At 39.9% G+C, this 22,206-nt stretch overlaps 1 long non-coding RNA gene across 1 annotated transcript; it reads right to left on the bottom strand.

Annotated features, from left to right (window-relative positions):
• Positions 1-3,665: 3,665 nt before the first annotated feature.
• On the bottom strand, positions 3,666-6,016 carry LOC121994245. The gene is made up of 2 exons (XR_006115655.1): positions 5,786-6,016; positions 3,666-3,879 (listed from the first exon to the last, which is right to left on the bottom strand). It is a non-coding gene; the product is annotated as an uncharacterized LOC121994245 (long non-coding RNA).
• Between the last annotated feature and the right edge of the window lie 16,190 nt (positions 6,017-22,206).

Raw genomic sequence — 22,206 nt, 5'->3', positions numbered from 1 at the left:
AGGCTGTGTTGAACTTGAGTTTAGTGCCTAGTGCATTCTGAACACACTCCCAAAAGTGAGAGGTGAAGCACCCATCTCTATCAGAAATGATAGATCTAGGAACTCCGTGAAGTCTGATCACCTCTTTAACATATAGCTGTGCTAACTGCTCTATAGAGTGGGACACCTTTATGGCTAGAAAATGAGCAGACTTAGTCAATTTATCCACTACTACCCATATTGCGTCATATCCATTTGTAGTTCTTGGAAGACTTATTATGAAGTCCATGGATATGTCTTCCCACTCCCACTCTGGCATTGGGAGAGGTTGTAACATTCCTCCTGGTCTCTGGTGTTCTTCTTTGACTCTCTGGCATGTCAGACAGGTACTGACATACTTAGCAACATCTCTTTTGAGTCCAGACCACCAGAACCTCTGTTTCACGTCTTAGTACATCTTGGTAGAACCAGGATGCATGGAGTAAGGTGTGCTATGAGCTTCTTCTAAAATCTTCTTTCTCAGTTCTTCATCATTGGTGACACAAAGGCGGTTCCCCTGATACAGAATTCCACTGTCTAAGACTCGAAATTCTGAATTTTCTCCTTCTTGTACCCCTTGCTTGATCTTTTGGATATCTGGATCTTCACTTTGCTTCCTCTGTATATCCTCAAGCAGGGTTGATTCTAAGGTCAATGCAGAGAGTTTCCCATAAATAATTTCCATTTCAAAATCTGACAACTCCTTCTGCAGTGGCAGGGCTAATGATGACAAAGACATCAGGGATGCACTGGATTTTCGGCTTAGTGCATCCGCGACTTTGTTAACTTAGCCTGGGTGGTAGAGGATTTCACAGTCATAGTCTTTGACCAACTCTAACCACCTGCGCTGTCTCATGTTTAAGTTCTTCTGAGTAAAGAAGTACTTAAGACTCTGATGGTCTGTGAAGATTCTGCAATAAACTCCATACAAGTAATGTCGCCAGAGTTTCAGTGCAAAGACCACAGCTGCCAGCTCAAGATCATGAGTGGGGTAATTCTTCTCATAGTCTTTGAGTTGTCTGGAAGCATAAGCTATAACTTTTCCTTCTTGCATGAGTACAGCTCCTAGGCCCATCTTGGAAACATCACTGTAGATGTCAAAACTCTTGTCACTTTCTGGAACAGTCAGAATAGGAGCACTGGTCAGTCTCTTCCTGAGCTCTTGGAAACTTTGCTCACATTTATCTGACCATTCAAACTTCTTGTTCTTCCTAGTTAAGGTCGTTAGTGGAGAGGCTATTCTGGAAAAGTCCTCCACGAATTTCCTGTAGTACCCAACTAAACCAAGGAAGCTTCTGATCTCCCTGGCGTTCTTGGGTCTACTCCAGTTGTTGACCGCTTTTATTTTAGCTAGATCTACTTGGATACCTTCTTTAGAAATAATGTGACCTAGAAACGCCACCTGCTCCGACCAGAACTCGCACTTTGAGAATTTAGCATAAAGCTGCTTTTGTTGAAGGGTCTGCAGTACTATCCTCAAGTGCGTGTCATGCTCCTCTAGGGTTCTAGAATAGACTAGACTGTCGTCGATGAACACGATGACAAATTTTTCAAGGTATTCTCTGAACACTCTGTTCATCAGGTCCATGAAAACTGCAGGTGCATTAGTCACACCAAAAGGCATGACTACAAACTCATAGTGTCCATATCTGATCCTGAAAGCTGTTCTGGGTATATCACTTTCCTTCACTTTCAACTGATGGTACCCAGAGCACAGGTCTATTTTAGAGAACACTATTTCCCTTTTTAGTTGATCATATAGATCATCTATTCTGGAATGAGGGCACTTGTCCTTAACTGCTACTTTGCTCAGCGCTCTAAAATCTATGCACATTAGCATGGATCCGTCTTTCTTCTTAACAAACAACACAGGAGCTCCCCAAGGTGAGTGACTAGGGCGGATGAAGCCTTTGTCAAGTAGCTCCTGAAGTTGCTCTTGCAACTCTTTCAGCTCCGTTAGAGACATGCAGTATAGAGCTTCTGAAATTGGCTCCACTTCTCTATTGGGAGGTAGTCCAGGTAGCTCTTCTAGAAATACCTCTGGATATTCACAGACTACCCGAACGTCTTCCTGCTTGGGTCTTTCTTGTTATCTTTGTCCTTCCAGTTCTGATTACTTGACTGGGGTCCCTGTTTCCCCACTGTCTTGTCTTCAATCTTGATTAACTTGTGTTGCATTTGTTGTGTCTTGATGCTGTTCAGATAGTGCTCACTAATACCCTGCTGACCAGCTCTTCACCAATCTGTGGTCGGTGAGTTTCATTACTCACATTAAATTCTATTTCTGGTCTCAGCCTTCGGAGCATCAGTCTGACTCATTCTTTCTCTGTACTTACTAACTCTAGGCAAAGACGAGCTAGTCTGTTGAATCTTTTGACCGCTTCTTCTACTGGTAGGTCACCTGGTCTAAATTCTATAAACTCCTAATAATGTTTATTGGTGATCCATTGGAAGAAGAACTCTTCGTAAAACTCTGTCTCAAAGTCATCTCAGCTCATTTGGTTGACTACTCTCCTACTCTTAATTCGCTCCCACTACATACGAGCATCTCCCGATAGGCAAAAAGAGGCACACTTAACATTCTCGACTTCTGGCCAGTCAAGAAGCTTCATTGTGCTCTCCAGTGTTTTGAACCAAGCCTGGGCATCCCAGGGCTCAGTCGTGCTTGAGAAGCTTTCTGGTTTCAGCTTCAGCCACTGGATGAGGTATGCTTCTTGTCTTCTAGGTGTTATGGTGACTTCCAGGGCAGCTGATGGGACTTCAGTCACCACTGGGGTCTCCATATTGATGGTTGGGGAAGTGGGAGGAATTGGCTGTTGATTGGTCATCAAGTTGGCAATCACTTGTTGTTGCTCTACTACTTGTCTCTGGAGTTGGGCAACAACTTAAGAGAGATTGGGCTCAGTTGATCTAAGCTCTTCGTTCTCCTGATCTTGGTTCTCAGTACGAACGGTACGGGGATGTTCTCTTCTTGTCATCTAATAATGCAAAGAAGAAGACTTGATATTTTCTCTACCCTTTCTAAACATACATATTTGTATATGAATAAAGACAACAGCAAAAACTCTTATCTGACTTAAGCACTTATAAGCAAATACTCTGTACTGCAGTTAATAATAAGGAAAGCAATAAAAGAAAGAACCTAAATACTTTCTTACTTGAAGATGGCAAGGATGATGCTGATGTGTGTGTGATGCTGGAGAATGAGATCTGCTCTGATACCAATTGTAACAACCACCCTTCTTACTATACTATACTACTCTCTAAGGATGACCGTTACTTAACTACTAACTCTACCTACTAGTGTTACTTATGCTATTATTAGCAACACCTAGATTTATCACGGCCCCAGAGAAGTTCCTACCGAAAAATTTCGGCAGAATCTCCCCTGTACCGGTGACCTTAAACTGAGATACAAACACTATATACATCAGCCACAGGCGACTGGAACATATATCAACTACTTAACTACTATAGATTCTAAAACAACTAGTGTAGTAAGTTGTACTAAATGTTTCTAGAAAACTTAAAATTTCAGCAGAGTATCTGCTGTTCAGCGGACTAAAATCCAACACATACATCACATGCATTTATAACATAACTATACTAACAGAAACATATCAAAACTATAACTTAAGAAAGCATCAAAGTACTAACTTACTAACAATTACATCACAGCATGCAATCTAGAACCAAAGATATTCTCAAAGATCTAGAATAAATGATACAGTCTCAAATGTTTTCACCAAAACCAAAATAACTTAATGATGTTCCCAGATCTCTCCCATAGTCCAACATCACACACCATCCATCACGCATCTCCTTGTCGCCTTCCTCTTTATACTTTAGCTGTTCCTTTATCTGCAGTAGGAGGAAAAATAAATCTATAAGCGAAACGCTTAGTAAGTACTAATCTATCTCACAAAAACTCAAAAGTGTATAAGATACAAGGGATACTGAAACTGAAAATGCTAAAAAGGAAAGCTACACATGCTCATCTATAGCAAAGCACTAAAATCATCTGCATACTCATGATATACAAACATAAATCTGCATGCTAAAAATAAAGCTAATCATGCTCAATAAACTCATAAGGAAAGAAAATGAAAACTAATACGGTATGCTTAGAATTAAAAGAGCTAAACTTGGCTAGTTCTAAACATAGGTGATACTTGTTTCATTTACCTTAGCCTTATACTTTAAAATTAATTCTTAACTTTCTTCTTTTCTTTCTTTCTTTCTTGGGCCCAGGCTTAGTACCATCTTATGCGCGCACTCTAATAGAGACTGAGATAGCGAGCCTCCAGTCCTATGAGGATAAAGACCTTGGTCTTACCAGGGCCAAGACCTTGGAATTGGTCACCTGGATTTGTTTAACGACAACCTTGGAAGTCAGGTACTAGCCTCTTACTTTAAATTACTTGTTATCTTTTCTAACTAGACCTTGGTCTTTTTCTTTACTCATACTTCTCATAATCCTTTATTAGAGCTTACTAGAACCCTGTAGGTATATCTAACAAGTAGAGAATTATAACTAACTGAGCATGCTATAAAAATAAAGCAAAGGAAAGCAAATCTAACTTCTTTAAGCATGCTACAATAAACATAAATTAAAGGAAAGCAAAGTCTGAACTCTCTAAGCATGTTATAAAATGAAGCAAAGCCAATCAAACTACAAGATAAGTTTAATAGTTGTTCATGTTCAAGAAAACCAAGAAACTAACACTACATGCTTTAAATAAAGGTTGTTCTTGCCTTTTTGTGTAGCAAGGAAAATGTTAAACTCATTCTAACTACAATACCTATAAAAATCTGCATGTCATACTTATCAAAATCAAATAGTAAGGAAAATACAAACTACATGCTTAAATAACAAAGGTTATTCATGTTCAGAAGCATGAAAATCTAAGGCTAAAATACTAAACTTAAAACTAATCATGTGCATGGAATCAGCAAGGAAGAACTGAGCTACAATGCAAAATTCTGCATACAAAGAGATCTAACTACACTAAAATTCTGCACTAAAATTCTGCTCATGATATTCTAATAGCAAAGGAAACTGATCATGTCCAACTAATAGCAAACAAAATTGGAAAATAAATCTGTTCATGCATTTTCAAGAACAAAAACTTAATAAATCTACCCATCATAAATTATTTCCAACTAAGCAAAGCAATAAGAAAGATTACTGCTGCTAACAACTTCTACATGTGGTATACTAGAGCATGCTTCAATAGATCTACACATGTTGAATTATTTCCAACGAAGCAAAGTAATAAGAAAGGTTACTGCTGCTATCAAACTTCTATTTCATAAAGAAATCTGCCCATCTATTTGCAATAGAAATCTGCACATCTATTAGAAATAGAAGACTTCTCATGATCAACTAATAGAAACCGAAACCACATGTAACCCTAAACAATTTATTCGTTTATCTCAGATTTCAAACAAAATTGAATCCCTAGCAAGCATAGATTCGGCTTAAACACAATCCTACATGCTCAATCCAACTTAACCATTTCTTGATCCTTCTTTGAAACCCACGGCAGTCATTCTAAACCCCCAAATTCAATCACTTTCAAGCATGATTCGGAAACAAGGAAAACCACTTATCCAAGGTTCACCGTAGCAATCATCCAAACAGGGAAAATCACGGCAAATTCAAAAACAAAGAGAACTACAATCCGAAAACAAGGAAACGAAACCCTAATTTCGGAGCAACTCCTACTACAGGTGAGTAGTATTTACATACTGTTCTTGGACTTACAGCCGAAGGAAGGGTTGCTAGGGTTCGGAGGGATGAAGATCTCGGCCCCTTCTTGTGCTTGTACGCTCACCTTGTCGAAAGGAGCTCGGATATGTGAAGAACCCGCGGAGGAGGGAGCTCGCCGGCCGCCGGAGTGAAGCCCTAAGCCTACTTCTTCATTTCCGCCACGAGAGGAGAAGGATCGCGCGGCGTCGCGTGTGAGAAAGAGGAGAAAAGGGTTTCGGCTCGGGAGAAAAGGAAAACCTAATCCCTTTATAACTAGGGTTTTTATTATCAACTATAGCTTATATATTTGTCGCTGCCTATCTAATTAGCACCGACCGCTAGCCCAGTTGGTCGGCCGGCTTTTAACCGAATCAAAGGGTCTCGGCTTCAATCCCTTAGTCGCGCCCTTTTTATTTCGATTTATTTTAATTGTTCCTAACTATTGCTGTCACGCCCCAAAGGAGTCCCTGTCCGAAGAAATTTTGACAGCATCTCCCCTGTATGGGTGACAATCTGAAACATTTCTACATGCACAATATACATCAGCCACACTCGGCTGGAATATATATACAAAATATAAACAACAGAACAGGCAATTTAATATACACAGCCTACCCGGCTGGATATAAATGAATAAAAGCAATCACACAGTTAACAACAGCCCACACAGCTGGAAACATGCACAGCGGAAGACACAAAATAATACGAACGTAAAACCAACAACGGCACTAACAAAAATATCTGCAACCACCAGACTGGACTCCATAATCCATATCGAAGCATACAATACCAAGTTCACAAAACCAAAACATAAATAGCGTTAGTAACTAAAACCAGAAAAAAGAAATTATCCTCGAGTGCGTCGTGGGACTGGCAGCCAGGACTCTCCAAACATCCATGACTCATCTATCTGTTACCTGGCGAAAGAAAATCAGTTTACGGGGTGGTGAGTATTGGAACTCAGCAGGTAAGGAAAGAGATAGTGCATGAACATAATATATAAGTAGAGAGTGTCAACAGTATACAGCCTCATAAGAAGAATAGCAGATACTATAATAGGACTAAAATAAATGCTCATACCTGAAACTATATCCTATGCTAGGTATAGTAGGTCAGAACTGGTACTAATCTGCTACAGTAATGCTCATACTACAGAGGTAATAAGCAAGGTATATACATGTTTCCATTGACTAGACATCTACAATGAGAATATATCTCAACCTAAGCAAGTATATCAGCATATGTGAACAACAACAGTAAGTAATACAGCATATATAGGCAGCAGCAGCCAAAGCAAATATAATAACAACAGCGTATGCACGGATGGTCACTCCCGCCCACCTCTCCGCGCCATGACCCCTGTATGGTCGAGAGGTCGGGTCACTGACAGACTGTACACCACTCCAGCTACCACTCACATGAATGGCCGAGGGGACAGTTGCATAGTAGCTAACTAGCTACATCTGCGATGGGGTCCCTGCTACTCGTACTCCAGCTACCACTCACACAAGTGGCCGAGTGCGGCACGACAGGACAAGCGGCATCAACTCCAGCTACCACTCTCTAGAGTGGCCGAGGATGCGGCATGCATGCAATGACATGATGCGAACAATGCAACAGTCATCATATATATATAAGCAGAAACAGGTATGCTACATGAAGCCAGCATGCTCAATATCGTACATAAATAAGCAGCAGTCAAAGCACACAAACATGATATCTAGTATCTGCTACTGATCATGGACAACAATCAGAGACTGTATGGATATAAAAATGAATAACTCAAAAATTTTGAGTGGAAGTATCAAGCACAGGAAAGTAAGAGTGGAGTCAAGGTAAATAGTCTTTATCCAAAATAATTCGTGCAACAAGGTCAAAGTACTAAAAGAAACAAAGTAAGAAGTACCCGCCTTTATATGCAGATCGTGTCAACCGTCTTCAATCAACGTCCTGCAAATCACGTGATGTACAATTTAGCTAATTTCATAACGACACTAGCTAAATCGAAACCCAACTTAATCAAGGAAAAACCCTAATCCAACTATGAACCTCGATTTATCCAATGGTTAAATTAGATTTAACCCAACATTATCAACTCTTAAATTGGTTCATTTAACAATCCATTTACTAAACATCACAAACCCAACCGCAAGGGGTTGAAAATTTAATCCCCATCAACAACAGATTAACACAGCTCTAACCTAATAAAGAAATCCCATTATCACCTCTTAATCTACTGCATGAAGAAGTCATTCAATAAGGAAACAAATTTGCAACCTACGAAACCTATTAAAGGTAAAACCAAATCCATCATGAAGAAACTATACAACATTGAAACCAATCTGCCATCTATTAAAACTATCGCTAACCAGAGGAAGAACAAGTCCTTCATCGCATCTAAACCCAATCTGATAACCCAACTAACACACTAATTCATCACCAATAAATCTCTCATCCATAAAGAATCACAACCACACTAGATAAAGCATTCCAACTCATATTAGGTTAGGCTAATTTGCATCAATTAAACTCACCTGAACCTTAGATGTTTCCTAATTGATTCACTGGACCTTGCTGCTCGAAGGGATGACCTGATGGAGCCCTGATCTCCAGTGGTAGTAGCTCTTCGGCGATGGTAGCAGGCTTAGCAGTAATCGGCGACTTGACAGCCGAGAGGAGCTCGCTAGGTTTGGTTGTTCGCAAGGGCCACCGATCCAGATGGCGACTTTAGGCGGAGATGCCCGGAGAAGGCTAAATGCTAGGGCACGCGTGGCGACGAGCTTCTGGTGTCCGTGAGGAAAAGGAACAAGAAGCTCGACCGACGGTGGCTCGAGTGTCGCCGCCGCCGTGATAAAGAAGGTGAGGGGTCGATGGCTGTGGCTCGCTCACGTGAGGAGGAGAAGATGCGGCGGCTGGTGCCCGACGGAGAAGAGGCTCGACGAAGGAGGTGGCGTCGCGAGAGGCTCGGGAATGGAGAGGATCGCCGATGGATTTGGGGAGAAAATCGCAAGAGGGAGAGATCGCGTGTGGCTCGGGAAGAGGAGGTTCGGCGGTGGGTTTTAGGGAGAAGGGTTCGGCGATGATAGATTTATAGAATTCGAACTTAAGTTTAGGAGAAATCAAACCCTAAGTTTATTTCTCAATCAACTCTCACTTTTGGATATTTCAAACCGACCTTTTCCAAAACCTATAATTTTATCCCCTCAAAATACGGCCTATGGGCTCCGATTAAATCTCCGAAAATCCCTAAAAATTCCTAAAAATTCCAATAAGATTATTCACCCATTAATCATATTTTTTTTTTCTGGTTCGGTATTTTACATTCTCCCCCACTAATAAAAATTTGGTCTCCAAATTTACTGCTCAACTCAAAAAATCCTCATCCTAGGGTAATCACCAAGCAACATACTCGTATACCACTCTGTCCAAGTGTCATGAACAATCTCCAACTACAAGCAATGAGCTTATAGGTTATGAACTCATCCTGCTTCCACTACTTCCACACTGCTACCTAACCGACTGCGGGTAAGAACAACTATCTATGTTCCAGCTTGGCTTCTTTTACTAAGTACCTACATGCAACAAGACAGTCAAGGATTTCTTTACAGAATGTTGGCTAAAAAAAACTGCTAACGACATAGCTAATAATAATGTTGGTTTGTTACACAACTTCGAAAAATGAGAATATCTCACAGACTTCGGTAAATCATTTGCAATTTGATCCTTAGTTAATATATGCAGAATCACAATCTTTATAAAAGGATTTCAAGTTGTCAATCCACCTCTATGTGTTGGGCCATGAAAACATCATTACTCACAATGTAAATAGCTATCTTACTATCTGAATTAACCAACATAGGCTCAGAGTATTCAATACCAAAATTTTCCATAAAGGTCTTCAACTTTATCTCTAGTCTCTGAAGAACGTTTGGCCATGATCAATAATCGAAATAATGGCACAACAAGTCCACAAAAAAAAGGATGGCGTAGTGCATGATTGAAGAGTAGTACACGGCTCTTTTCATAATAGGAGAATCAGGATATTATGAAGAATACAAGATAATATACGAATTTAAGATAGCCAGCCTAGTGCTCTACAAACTAAGTAGTTACAGAATTTATCCATGTTTGTTAGCCAATTAGCTTATGATTGAGAGGCATGGTTGGCTCTGAGATTTTATAGTTTGAGCACATCTTGGTTATACTAGGGACCGAAGTTGTACGGCTTACTGATTAATTCACTAACTAATAGTAATAGGAGAAACTAGTAATACCGGTATAGTAGGAGAAATCCTATGAGATTACAATCCATGATCACTACAAAGGTTTGATGGACCTAACTAATAATTGACACAATACAAGTCATACATGGTATAACCAACTAACCAAGTATTAAATATGTATAATAACGGTATACAAACATACCTCCTATAGCTTGGAGATATCCTGTCAATGCCTGGTCCCACAACTCGAGAGTCACATCGAGGGATCAACTTACAAAGGGAAAACAAAACAATCGGAACGCCGAAAATCATAAATTGAAACAAGATCGAAATTTCAAAACACAAACACAACATTTGACCCGAACCAAAAAAATCCAGTACAGGAAAAAAAAGCATCAAAAAATGGCTCTGATACCACTAAATTGCCACGCCCCAAAGGAGTCCCTGTCCGAAAAAATTTCGACAGCATCTCCCCTGTATGGGTGACAATCTGAAACATTTCTACATGCAAAATATACATCAGCCACACTCGGCTGGAATATATATACAAAATATAAACAACAGAACAGGCAATTTAATATACACAGCCTACCCGGCTGGATATAAATGAATAAAAGCAATCACACAGTTAACAACAGCCCACACAGCTGGAAACATGCACAGCGGAAGACACAAAATAATACGAACGTAAAACCAACAACGGCACTAACAAAAATATCTGCAACCACCAGACTAGACTCCATAATCCATATCGAAGCATACAATACCAAGTTCACAAAACCAAAACATAAATAGCGTTAGTAACTAAAACCAGAAAAAAGAAATTATCCTCGAGTGCGTCGTGGGACTGGCAGCCGGGACTCTCCAAGCATCCATGACTCATCTATCTGTTACCTGGCGAAAGAAAATCAGTTTACGGGGTGGTGAGTATTGGAACTCAGCGGGTAAGGAAAGAGATAGTGCATGAACATAATATATAAGTAGAGAGTGTCAACAGTATACAGCCTCATAAGAAGAATAGCAGATACTATAATAGGACTAAAATAAATGCTCATACCTGAAACTATATCCTATGCTAGGTATAGTAGGTCAGAACTGGTACTAATCTGCTACAGTAATGCTCATACTACAGAGGTAATAAGCAAGGTATATACATGTTTCCATTGACTAGACATCTACAATGAGAATATATCTCAACCTAAGCAAGTATATCAGCATATGTGAACAACAACAGTAAGCAATACAGCATATATAGGCAGCAGCAGCCAAAGCAAATATAATAACAACAGCGTATGCACGGATGGTCACTCCTGCCCACCTCTCCGCGCCATGACCCCTGTATGGTCGAGAGGCCGGGTCAGTGACAGACTGTACACCACTCCAGCTACCACTCACACGAATGGCCGAGGGGACAGTTGCATAGTAGCTAACTAGCTACATCTGCGATGGGGTCCCTGCTGCTCGTACTCCAGCTACCACTCACACAAGTGGCCAAGTGCGGCACGACAGGACAAGCGGCATCAACTCCAGCTACCACTCTCTCGAGTGGCCGAGGATGCGGCATGCATGTAATTACATGATGCGAACAATGCAACAGTCATCATATATATATAAGCAGAAACAGGTATGATACATGAAGCCAGCATGCTCAATATCGTACATAAATAAGCAGCAGTCAAAGCACACAAACATGATATCTAGTATCTGCTACTGATCATGGACAACAATCAGAGACTGTATGGATATAAAAACGAGTAACTCAAAGATTTTGAGTGGAAGTATCAAGCACAGGAAAGTAATAGTGGAGTCAAGGTAAACAGTCTTTATCCAAAATAATTCGTGCACCAAGGTCAAATTACTAAAAGAAACAAAGTAAGAAGTACCCGCCTTTATATGCAGATCGTGTCAACCGTCTTCAATCAACGTCCTGCAAATCACGTGATGTACAATTTAGCTAATTTCATAACAACACTAGCTAAACCGAAACCCAACTTAATTAGGGAAAAACCCTAATCCAACTATGAACCTCGATTTATCCAATGGTTAAATTAGATTTAACCCAACATTATCAACTCTTAAATTGGTTCATTTAACAATCCATTTACTAAACATCACAAACCCAACCGCAATGGGTTGAAAATTAAATCCCCATCAACAACAGATTAACACAGCTCTAACCTAATAAAGAAATCCCATTATCACCTCTTAATCTACTGCATGAAGAAGTCATTCAATAAGGAAACAAATTTGCAACCTACGAAACCTATTAAAGGTAAAACTAAATCCATCATGAAGAAACTATACAACATTGAAACCAATCTGCCATCTATTAAAACTATCGCTAACCAGAGGAAGAACAAGTCCTTCATCGCATCTAAACCCAATCTGATAACCCAACTAACACACTAATTCATCACCAATAAATCTCTCATCCATAAAGAATCACAACCACACTAGATAAAGCATTCCAACTCATATTAGGTTAGGCTAATTTGCATCAATTAAACTCACCTGAACCTTAGATGTTTCCTAATTGATTCACTGGACCTTGCTGCTCAAAGGGATGACCTGATGGAGCCCTGATCTCCAGTGGTAGTAGCTCTTCGGCGATGGTAGCAGGCTTAGCAATAATCGGCGACTTGACAGCCGAGAGGAGCTCGCTAGGTTTGGTTGTTCGCATGGGCCACCGATCCAGATGGCGGCTTTAGGCGGAGATGCCCGGAGAAGGCTAAATGCTAGGGCACGCGTGGCGACGAGCTTTTGGTGTCCGTGAGGAAAAGGAACAAGAAGCTCGACCGACGGTGGCTCGAGTGTCGCCGCCGCCGCGATAAAGAAGGTGAGGGGTCGATGGCTGTGGCTCGCTCATGTGAGGAGGAGAAGATGCGGCGGCTGTAGCTCGGCGGCTGGTGCCCGACGGAGAAGAGGCTCGACGAAGGAGGTGGCGTCGCGAGAGGCTCGAGAATGGAGAGGATCGCAGATGGATTTGGGGAGAAAATCGCAAGAGAGGGAGAGATCGCGTGCGGCTCGGGAAGAGGAGGTTCGGCGGTGGGTTTTAGGGAGAAGGGTTCGGCGATGATAGATTTATAGAATTCGAACTTAGGTTTAGGAGAAATCAAACCCTAAGTTTATTTCTCAATCAACTCTCACTTTTGGATATTTCAAACCGACCTTTTCCAAAACCTATAATTTTATCCCCTCAAAATACGGCCTATGGGCTCCGATTAAATCTCCGAAAATCTCTAAAAATTCCTAAAAATTCCAATAAGATTATTCGCCCATTAATCATATTTTTTTTTTCTGGTTCTGTATTTTACAACTGCTTATATACATTTCGCTCCATATTCTTTAACAAAACATTTGCGGAGCAGTTGGTTAGCCGGATTCGGTTAAGGCTCGGTTCAGGTCCGAGGTCCACAGTTCGAATCTTGACTTGAACATTTTTTTGTCGAAACTTCCTTCGTTTAGTAAAAATACGACATCCAAAAATTACATAAAAATACTCTAAAAATTTCTAAAAATCTCTAGAATAGTTTAAAAGCATTTCCAAATATTTTTAAGGACATTTAGCCGGATTTGATTGAGGCTCGGTTCAGGTCCGAGGTCCATGGTTCGAATCTCGACTTGAATATTTTTTTGTCGAAACTTCCTTCGTTTAGTAAAAATACCAAACGACCTCCAAAAATTGCATAAAAATACTCTAAAAATTCCTAAAAATCTCTAAAATATTTTAAACATTATTTTTAAGGACATTTAGAACTCGGAATAGGGAAAATTGGATTGTTACAGATGAAGCTTTCCATCTGCATCCTCCACAAATTGAATTCATGTCTCTTGTACATCTCATATGGAGGTGGTTCGTTGATGCTTCCTCCTTCTAGAAGAAACATTGGTCTTTCACATAAGAAAGCAAAAGAAAGATCCCAAGACTTGGTCTTGGATTAGCAGTGCTGGACAAACAATATAATATTTCACTAATTAAAAAAAATAATAAAATATTAAAAAATATTAAAAAAATATTATTTAAAATTTTGGTAAATGTGATATTTTATTAATATTAACCAATGGTGAAAAAAATGAAAATGAATTTTTCAAATATATTTTTGGAGGGAAAAAACAAAAGTCGTATCTAAACGGTGAAAAAAATGAAAATGAATTTTAAGAACAAACAATATCTAATTTTTCTTTAAAAAGACCCCCCCCCCCTTTGCCTGATTGGTGGTTGCACCAAATCAGAGCGGTACCTGCTCTGATACCACTTGTTGGATCAAAGCATTCGATAGAGGGGGGTGAATATCGATTAAAAATTTAGAAAGAGTACGCAGCGGAAAGAATAAACGAAAAGAAAAAACAACGTTAACAAAATTTATTTTTTACTTGGTTCGGAGCCTGTGTCGACTCCTACTCCAAGGCCTGCACATAAGGGTGCCTTCGATGGGCAATCCACTAGCAATTCTAAATAATTATTTACAATTAAAGTACAAGAATGCTAATAGAAAAACAATATTGACAAAAAGGGAAGAATTAAAAGAACAGCGCGTTGTCAGAGTATCTTCGCAGCATCGCAGGAGCACAAGTGTAAGATATCAGAAAATTTAATTAATAGGGTTATTTGAGAAATAGCCTTATAGAATTTTTCCAGAATTTTTAGAAATTTTCTGAGAATTTTTCGGATTTCGTATAGAGAGTTTTGAGGGGATCAATTACGGGTCCGGATAAAGTCTGTTTGGGATACCCGTTTAAGTGAGGAAAAGTTTTAAATTATAAATTCTTTTCTTTTCTTTACCCAAACCCATCGCCGAACCCTTTTTTCCTCCTCTTCCTCGATTCCCTCTGCTCGCCGAGTTTTGTTCCCAGTGATCAGCGATTTCCTCTCGTCTGCTCGGGCGTCGCCGGCACAGATCGAGTTTGGAGCGTGGAGGAGGAAAGCTTGTCAAGTCTCCGGTCTCCATTCTCCGATTTCTTCCTTCTCTTTGCCACTGGTTCCCTCACGGGAACGAACCGACACCGAGCATGGACAAACTGACACCGACGATCGCTGGTGTAGGTTTATTTCCGGAGCATCAAGGGTGAGTTATCTTGTTCTTCCTTGATTTCCCGTAAGCCTCAACGCCAAATCTTCCCTCGATTCCTCCTCTTCCTTGGGTGGCGCTGTGCCCTAGCGAAATCTTGAAGGTCAAAGATATCTTGTTTTCGGTCACTATAATACTGTCAGTTAGCAGCTTGCATCGTTGGATCTTGGAGGGGAATAGGTAATGACATAATTATTGCTGGGAATTTGTTTGTGATAGATTATCTTGTTGATTCTTGATTTCCTCTGCTTCATCCGATTTATTCCAGTGAGGATCTGTTCTGTGGATTTCAGTGTGTGTGTTGTGAATGGATTATACTAGTTGTTGATTGTGTGTAGGTTTTTGATCTTGTTGTAGAATGGCTAATTTAGGTTTATGTGTTGAATTAGGGATAATTGGATTACATGATTACTAGATGGTTAGTGATTGTGATTAGAATTAATTGTTTAGATTAATCTAATGGAATGATTAGAGTTAAGGTTATTAATCCTAGTCAACCATTAGATTTCTAATCTAACGGGTGATTAGGGATTAGGTAACCAACCCTAATTGACCGTTAGATTTAATTAGGTAGCTTGTGATTGATGTGATTAGGGTTTTTCCCTAATTTAGTTTTAGGGATTTGATTTAGCTATTCTTTTGGATTTATATATATATATATATATATATATATATATATATATATATATATATATATATATATATATATATATATATATATATATTGTTTGTTTGTTTGATACAGGACTCTGATTCGAGATGGGTGTCTCGACCTTGGATTGCTTAATTGTACCTTCTATTTGAGGCGGGTACCCTTTGACTTATCTTTTTGATAATGTCTTATGATATGTGTGGTTTATATATAATTACTAGTGGTTGATGGTATATTATCTCTTCCCTGGTCTTAGCTTAGTTGATACCTATCACATGCTTCTTCTGTTAGTTGCTTTACTTTAGAACTGGATGCTTTTATCTTTTGCCATGTGTATATATGTTCATAGAGATGGATATTTATGATGCTTATCTACACTTGATTAGTTGCTGGAGATACTTGTTATAGGTTGTTGGATTTGCGTTGCTTATATCATTGTTATACATATGCGTTTGTTGTATTGACACCTACGCATATGGAGAAGGATATGTTCAGGTATGACATACTGTAGTCGCACGCACCATATTGCATGATTGCATGCTGGGCGATTGGCGACTCCATTATTGTTGAGCTCGTCGGTCGGCTACATGAGGGCCTGCACACAGCGTGACCACTGCATGGGTAGTGGCACAGCACTCAGGGTGTGTATGGCAGGTTGCTCGGTGGTGCACCGCCGGGGTGCTCATGGGTAGCATGATACAGCGGGGTTGCAGCCGGGATCCCTACCCGGCATTGCGCTCCCTCACTATGTCTGAGGTAGGAGGATAGGTGTACTCCGACAGCATCCCGTCCACTCGGTCACTCATCAGGGGTAGTGACGGCAGAGTGCACGGTGTCACAACCCTACCCACTTGGTCTCGCCATCGCGTGTGAGCCGGCTGACTGGCGTCAGGGGTCACCATGTCATATTGCATCATATGCACGGATTGCATTCTTTATGATTGATGCATTTTGGTGATTGCATATGATTGACATGCATATAGGATACATGCTTTTGCTCTGACTATTTTTATCTGTGTATGTTCACAGTCAGTTGCACAAGCCTCGCAGGTGAGTACAGTTTATTTCAGTTATGCATTTTCTTATTATTCTTGCTATAGACTGTACTTTATGCCTATTGCTGGTTGTTACAGTTTATTTCAGCTATGCATATCTGTTATACTGTTAGGAGACTGTACCGTAGGTTGTACTGTTAGGAAACTGTACTGTAGGCTTTATGGTTTAGTGTATTGTACCATAGGATGTTACTGGTGGTTATATGTTGCTGTACATATCTATTGGATTACTTGTTGAGTTCTTTGAACTCACCCCGTTGTTACTATTTTTCAGGTTGAGGCCGTCGGGAGATATTCCAGTCGCTAGCCCCATTATCGCGAGGATTTTATTTGTCGGATTATATTTTGCTTTTGCATCTTATATACTTGTATTGTGGGTTTGTATTGTGGGCATTGAACATTCGAGTTTGCTACTTTGTTTTTCGCTGCGGATTTTCTCATTACTTCGTGGATTTTGTTTTCTTCGTTGTAGTGGAGTAGGATGTTTACATATATCTTTGAGGATTCTTTATCGTCTTTCTATATTAAACTGCGTGGATTGATTATATGTTGAACTGTGTGGAATGTTAATATAAACTGCGTGGTTTGTTTCTTATTTGTATTGTATTGTTTCGGTCGTGTGTGGCCGAGGTATAGATATATGTATTCTGGATTCATATTGTCACCCGTACATGGGAGATGTTGTCGAAATTTCTTCTGACAGGGACTACCTAGGGCGTGACAACAAGAGAGCGAATTGTGAGTTGTTGTTATGACTCCAGCCTTTATCCTCCTTATATAGGAGGTTCGGGCGCCTGGAACCTCCAGGGTGCCCTGAATATGACATAGCCGAGTCAACCAGGGCGCTCCACGTGACAGAATGACGTTGCGAATAAAATTTCACCTCTGGGCTCTCGGATCCCTCTTGGGCACCCGGACCTCCGAGCGCCCGGACCGCTCTTCTCCAGAAAATTCTTCTCTTGAAAGAAAGAGTTAGTCCGAGGCAAAATACAAATAATATTATCCTGCAAAACAAAGTGTTAGCACAATTTAAAGTTAACAAGTAGAGTATTAGCTAGATTCTGTCACCTCGAGACCGGAATCTAGTCACAATCTCGACTTAGAGATCCGAATTTGGGTCTAAGTCGGATCGACATCTAATGCTCCCTTCCCGGGAACGCATCCTCACAGTCACTCCCCTCCAGTGATTTACCTTCACTTACCTGCCAGATGTCAAGGTTAGCCCTTCTACCCGTCTGGGCTTTGTGCCACCTATCCGGTTAGCCCGTCGACCTAGCTGAGCTTCCCTGCAACACTGAGTTAGCACAGTATTAACAAAATGCAAGTATAACCTAGGGTTACCTCTAACCTAGGGTTGCCTAGCTTCACTCACTAGGACTTCCATTGCCTGACTTCACTCACCAGGACTTCCTCCGCCTAGCTTCATTCACTAGGGTCTGACTTCACTCACCAAGACTTCTTCCACCTAGCTTCACTTGTCACGCCCCAGGTAGTCCCTATCAGAAGAAATTTCGATAGCATCTCCCCTGTACGGGTGACAATATGAATTCAGAATACATATATCTATACCTCGGCCACACACGGCCAGAACAATACAATACAAATAAGAAACAAACCACGCAGTTTATATCAACATTCCACACAATTCAACATATAATCAATCCACGCAGTTTAATAAGGAAGGACGATATAGAATCTTCGAAGATATATGTAAACATCCTACTCCACTACAACGAAGAAAATAAATCCACGAAGTAATGAGAAAATCCGCAGTGGAAAACAAAAGTAGCAAACCCGAATGTTCAATGTCCACAATACAAGTATATAAGATGCAAAAGCAAAATATAAACCGACAAAGAAAATCCTCGCGATAATGGGGCTAGCGACTGGAATATCTCCTGATGGCCTCAACCTGAAAAATAGTAACAATGGGGTGAGTTCAAAGAACTCAGCAGGTAATCCAATAGATATATACAGCAATATATAATCACCAGTAACATCCTATGGTACAGTACACTAAACCATAGAGCCTACAGTACAGTTTCCTAACAGTACAACCTACGGTACAGTCTCCTAACAGTATAACAGATATGCATAGCTGAAATAAACTGTAATAACCAGCAATAGGCATAAAGTAGAGTCTATAGCAAGAATAATAAGAAAATGCATAACTGAAATAAACTATACTTACCTGCGAAGCTTGTGCAACTGACTGTGAACATACATAGATAAAAATAGTCAGAGCATATAAGTATGTAGCCTGTATGCATGTCAATCATATGCAGTCACCAAAATGCATCATCCAATATGCAACAATCATAATAAATGCAATCAGTGCATATGATGCAATATGACATGGTCACCCCTGACGCCAGTCAGCCATCTCACACGTGATGGTGAGAACGAGTGGGTAGGGCTGTGACACCGTGCACTCTACCGTCACTACCCCTGATGAGTGACCGAGTAGACGGGATGCTGTCGGAGTATACCTATCCTCCTACCTCAAACATAGTGAGGGAGCGCAATGCTCTCATCTCCCGGTACACTATGACGGGGAGGGATCCCGGCTGCAACCCCGCTGTATCATGCTACCCATGAGCACCCCGACGGTGCACCACCGAGCAACCTGCCATACACACCCTGAGTGTTGTGCCACTACCCATGCAGTGGTCACGTTGTGTGCAGACCCTCATGCAGCCGGCCGACGAGCTCAACAATAATGGAGTCGTCAATCGCCCAGCATGCAATATGGTGCGTGCGGCTACAGTATGTCATACCTGAACATATCCTCCTCCATATATGTGTGTGCCAAAAAGATAAACGCATATATATATCCATGATATAAACAGCATAAATCCAAGAATATCACATATAACAATGATATAAGTATCATGAATTCAATAGCATGTATCAAACATGTAAAGCAACTAATCCAGTATAGTGGAGCACTATAAATATACATATCCATCTCTATAAACATAGATACACATGGCAAAAGATTAAAGCATCCAGTTCTAATGTAAAGCAACTAACAGTAGGAACATGATAAGTATCAACTAAACTAAACCAAGAAAATACTAACTACCAACACTAGTAAGTATATATAAACTGCACATATCATAAGACACTATCAAAAGATAAGTCAAAGGTTACCCGCCTCAAATAACAGGTAGTATCGCGCCAAATCCAACGTCGAGACGTCTGTCTCGAATCAAAGTCCTGTATCAAAAAATATATATATTTTATTTAGCTAAATCCAAATGAATAGCTAAATAAAATCCCTAAAACTAAATTAGGGCAAAACCCTAATCAATACAATCTCAACCTACCTAATTAAATCTAACGGTCAATTAGGGTTAGTTACCTAATCCCTAATCACCAATTAGATTAGAAATCTAAACTTAAATTAAATCCAATAGTTGACTAGGATTAATTGTCTTAACCCTAACCATTCCATTAGATTAAATTTAAGCAAATAAATCTAATCACAATCAACAACTAACTACAACCTCTAGTCAAACCTACATATGATCATGAAATCAAAATTATACTATGATCTACAACTAAGATCAAATACCTACTCATAACCCTAATTCAATGCATTTACTTCATGTATCAAAATCCCTACACATACCTCGATTCACAGCCCCTATTGCTTGTTGGATCAAGGGATGCTGCTAGAAATCACTTCACGATCACCTTTCCAATACCACAGCAACAGGACCTCACTGCTCTAATTGAGTTGCTGTTGAAATAATATGTTGCTGGATCATAGAGCAATCCACAACACACACACTGAAATCCACAGAACAAATCCTCACTGGAATAAATCGGATGAAGCAGAGGAAATCAAGAATCAACAAGATAATCTATCACAAACAAATTCCCAGCAACAATTATGTACATTACCTATTCCCCTCCAAGATCCAACGATGCAAGCTGCTAACTGACAGTAATACAGTGACCGGAAACAAGAAATCTTCCACCTTCAAACCCAAAACTGCCAAATCAACACCTCCCAAAGATCACCTACTCAAATCATAACCTAGGTAGATCTCTTACCTTCAAGATTCTGCTAGGGCACAGCGCCACCAAAGGAAGAGGAGGAATTGAGGGAAGATTTGGCGCTGAGGCTTACGGGAAATCAAGGAAGAACAAGATAGCTCACCCTTGATTCCCCGGAAATAGATCTACACCAGCGATCATCGGTGTCGGTTCGTCCCCGTGAGAAAACAGAGAGATCAGAGCGAGAAGAAGGGCTTCGGCTGGATCTGAGCTTGAGGGTCGATGACTGCAGAGGGAGATCGCCGGAGCTAGAGCCTCACTCTCATCGGCGTCACTCGTCTGTGAGGGAGATCGGAGAAGGAAGGGAGATCAGGGAAGGAAGGAGAGGAGGAAGGATCGGCGTCGGGTTTGGGGGAAACGACGCTTGGGAAGGGAATTAAAGGAAAAGAAAATGATTTATAATTATAAACATTTCCTCACCTAAACATGTATCCCAAACAGGCCTTATCTGTACCCGAAATTGATCCCCTCAAAACCTGTCGTATGAGCTCCGAAAAATTCCCAGAAAATTTTAAAAATTTCGGAAAAATTTTATAAGGCTATTTCCCAAATAACCTATTTATTTAAATTTTTTGATATCTCACATCACTCACTAGGGCTTGGCTTCACTCACCAGGACTTCCTCCACCTAGCTTCACTAACTAGGGACCGGCTTCACTCACCGGGACTTCCACCACCTAGCTTCACTCACTAGGGCTCGGCTTTAGTCACTGGGACTTCCACTCTGCCTAACCTTTGGTTAGAACTTACCTTTGCTAGTCATTTAGTCCTGACTAGAATTCTCTCTCCCAAACATCAAGTCCTGTTTGGGTCAACTCTTGGTCATATTGTCAAATATTAAAACCCTAGAGGTCAATTACACCAACAAAAGCTTCTATCCTCTAATAGTTAGTGAGTAACTAATGGTTAGACAGTTGAAGTCTTCTTAATGTCAGGTTCAGGGAGAGGATTAATTCAAATTATTTTCATACTTAGTAAAACTTGTTTTTTGAAAAATTGCTTTTACAACCTATTTTTGAAAATTTGATTTTATAAAACTTGTTTTTTTGAAAAATTTCTTTTACAAACCTATTTTTGAAAATTAGATTTTATAAAACTTATTTTTTTAAAAAAAAAATTCTTTTACAAACTTATTTTTGAAAATTGGATTTTATAAAACTTAATTTTGATAAATGTTTTGAAAAATTGCTTTTTGATAAATGTGATGAAAATTTATTTTTATAAATTTATTTTTGAAAATGGCATTAATTTTGCAAGCTTGTTTTTAAATTACTCTGAGAATTAATGTGATTTTGCAAACTTATTTTAACTTAAAAAGTTAGTCGACTTTTACCTTATTATTTTGTAAAATTATTTTAGAAAATTTTATTTT

Source organism: Zingiber officinale, chromosome 6A, assembly GCF_018446385.1.
Source record: "Zingiber officinale cultivar Zhangliang chromosome 6A, Zo_v1.1, whole genome shotgun sequence".
NCBI lineage: Eukaryota > Viridiplantae > Streptophyta > Magnoliopsida > Zingiberales > Zingiberaceae > Zingiber > Zingiber officinale.
Note: the sequence above shows the minus strand (reverse complement) of the source record. Positions and strands in the feature narration are given on the sequence as shown.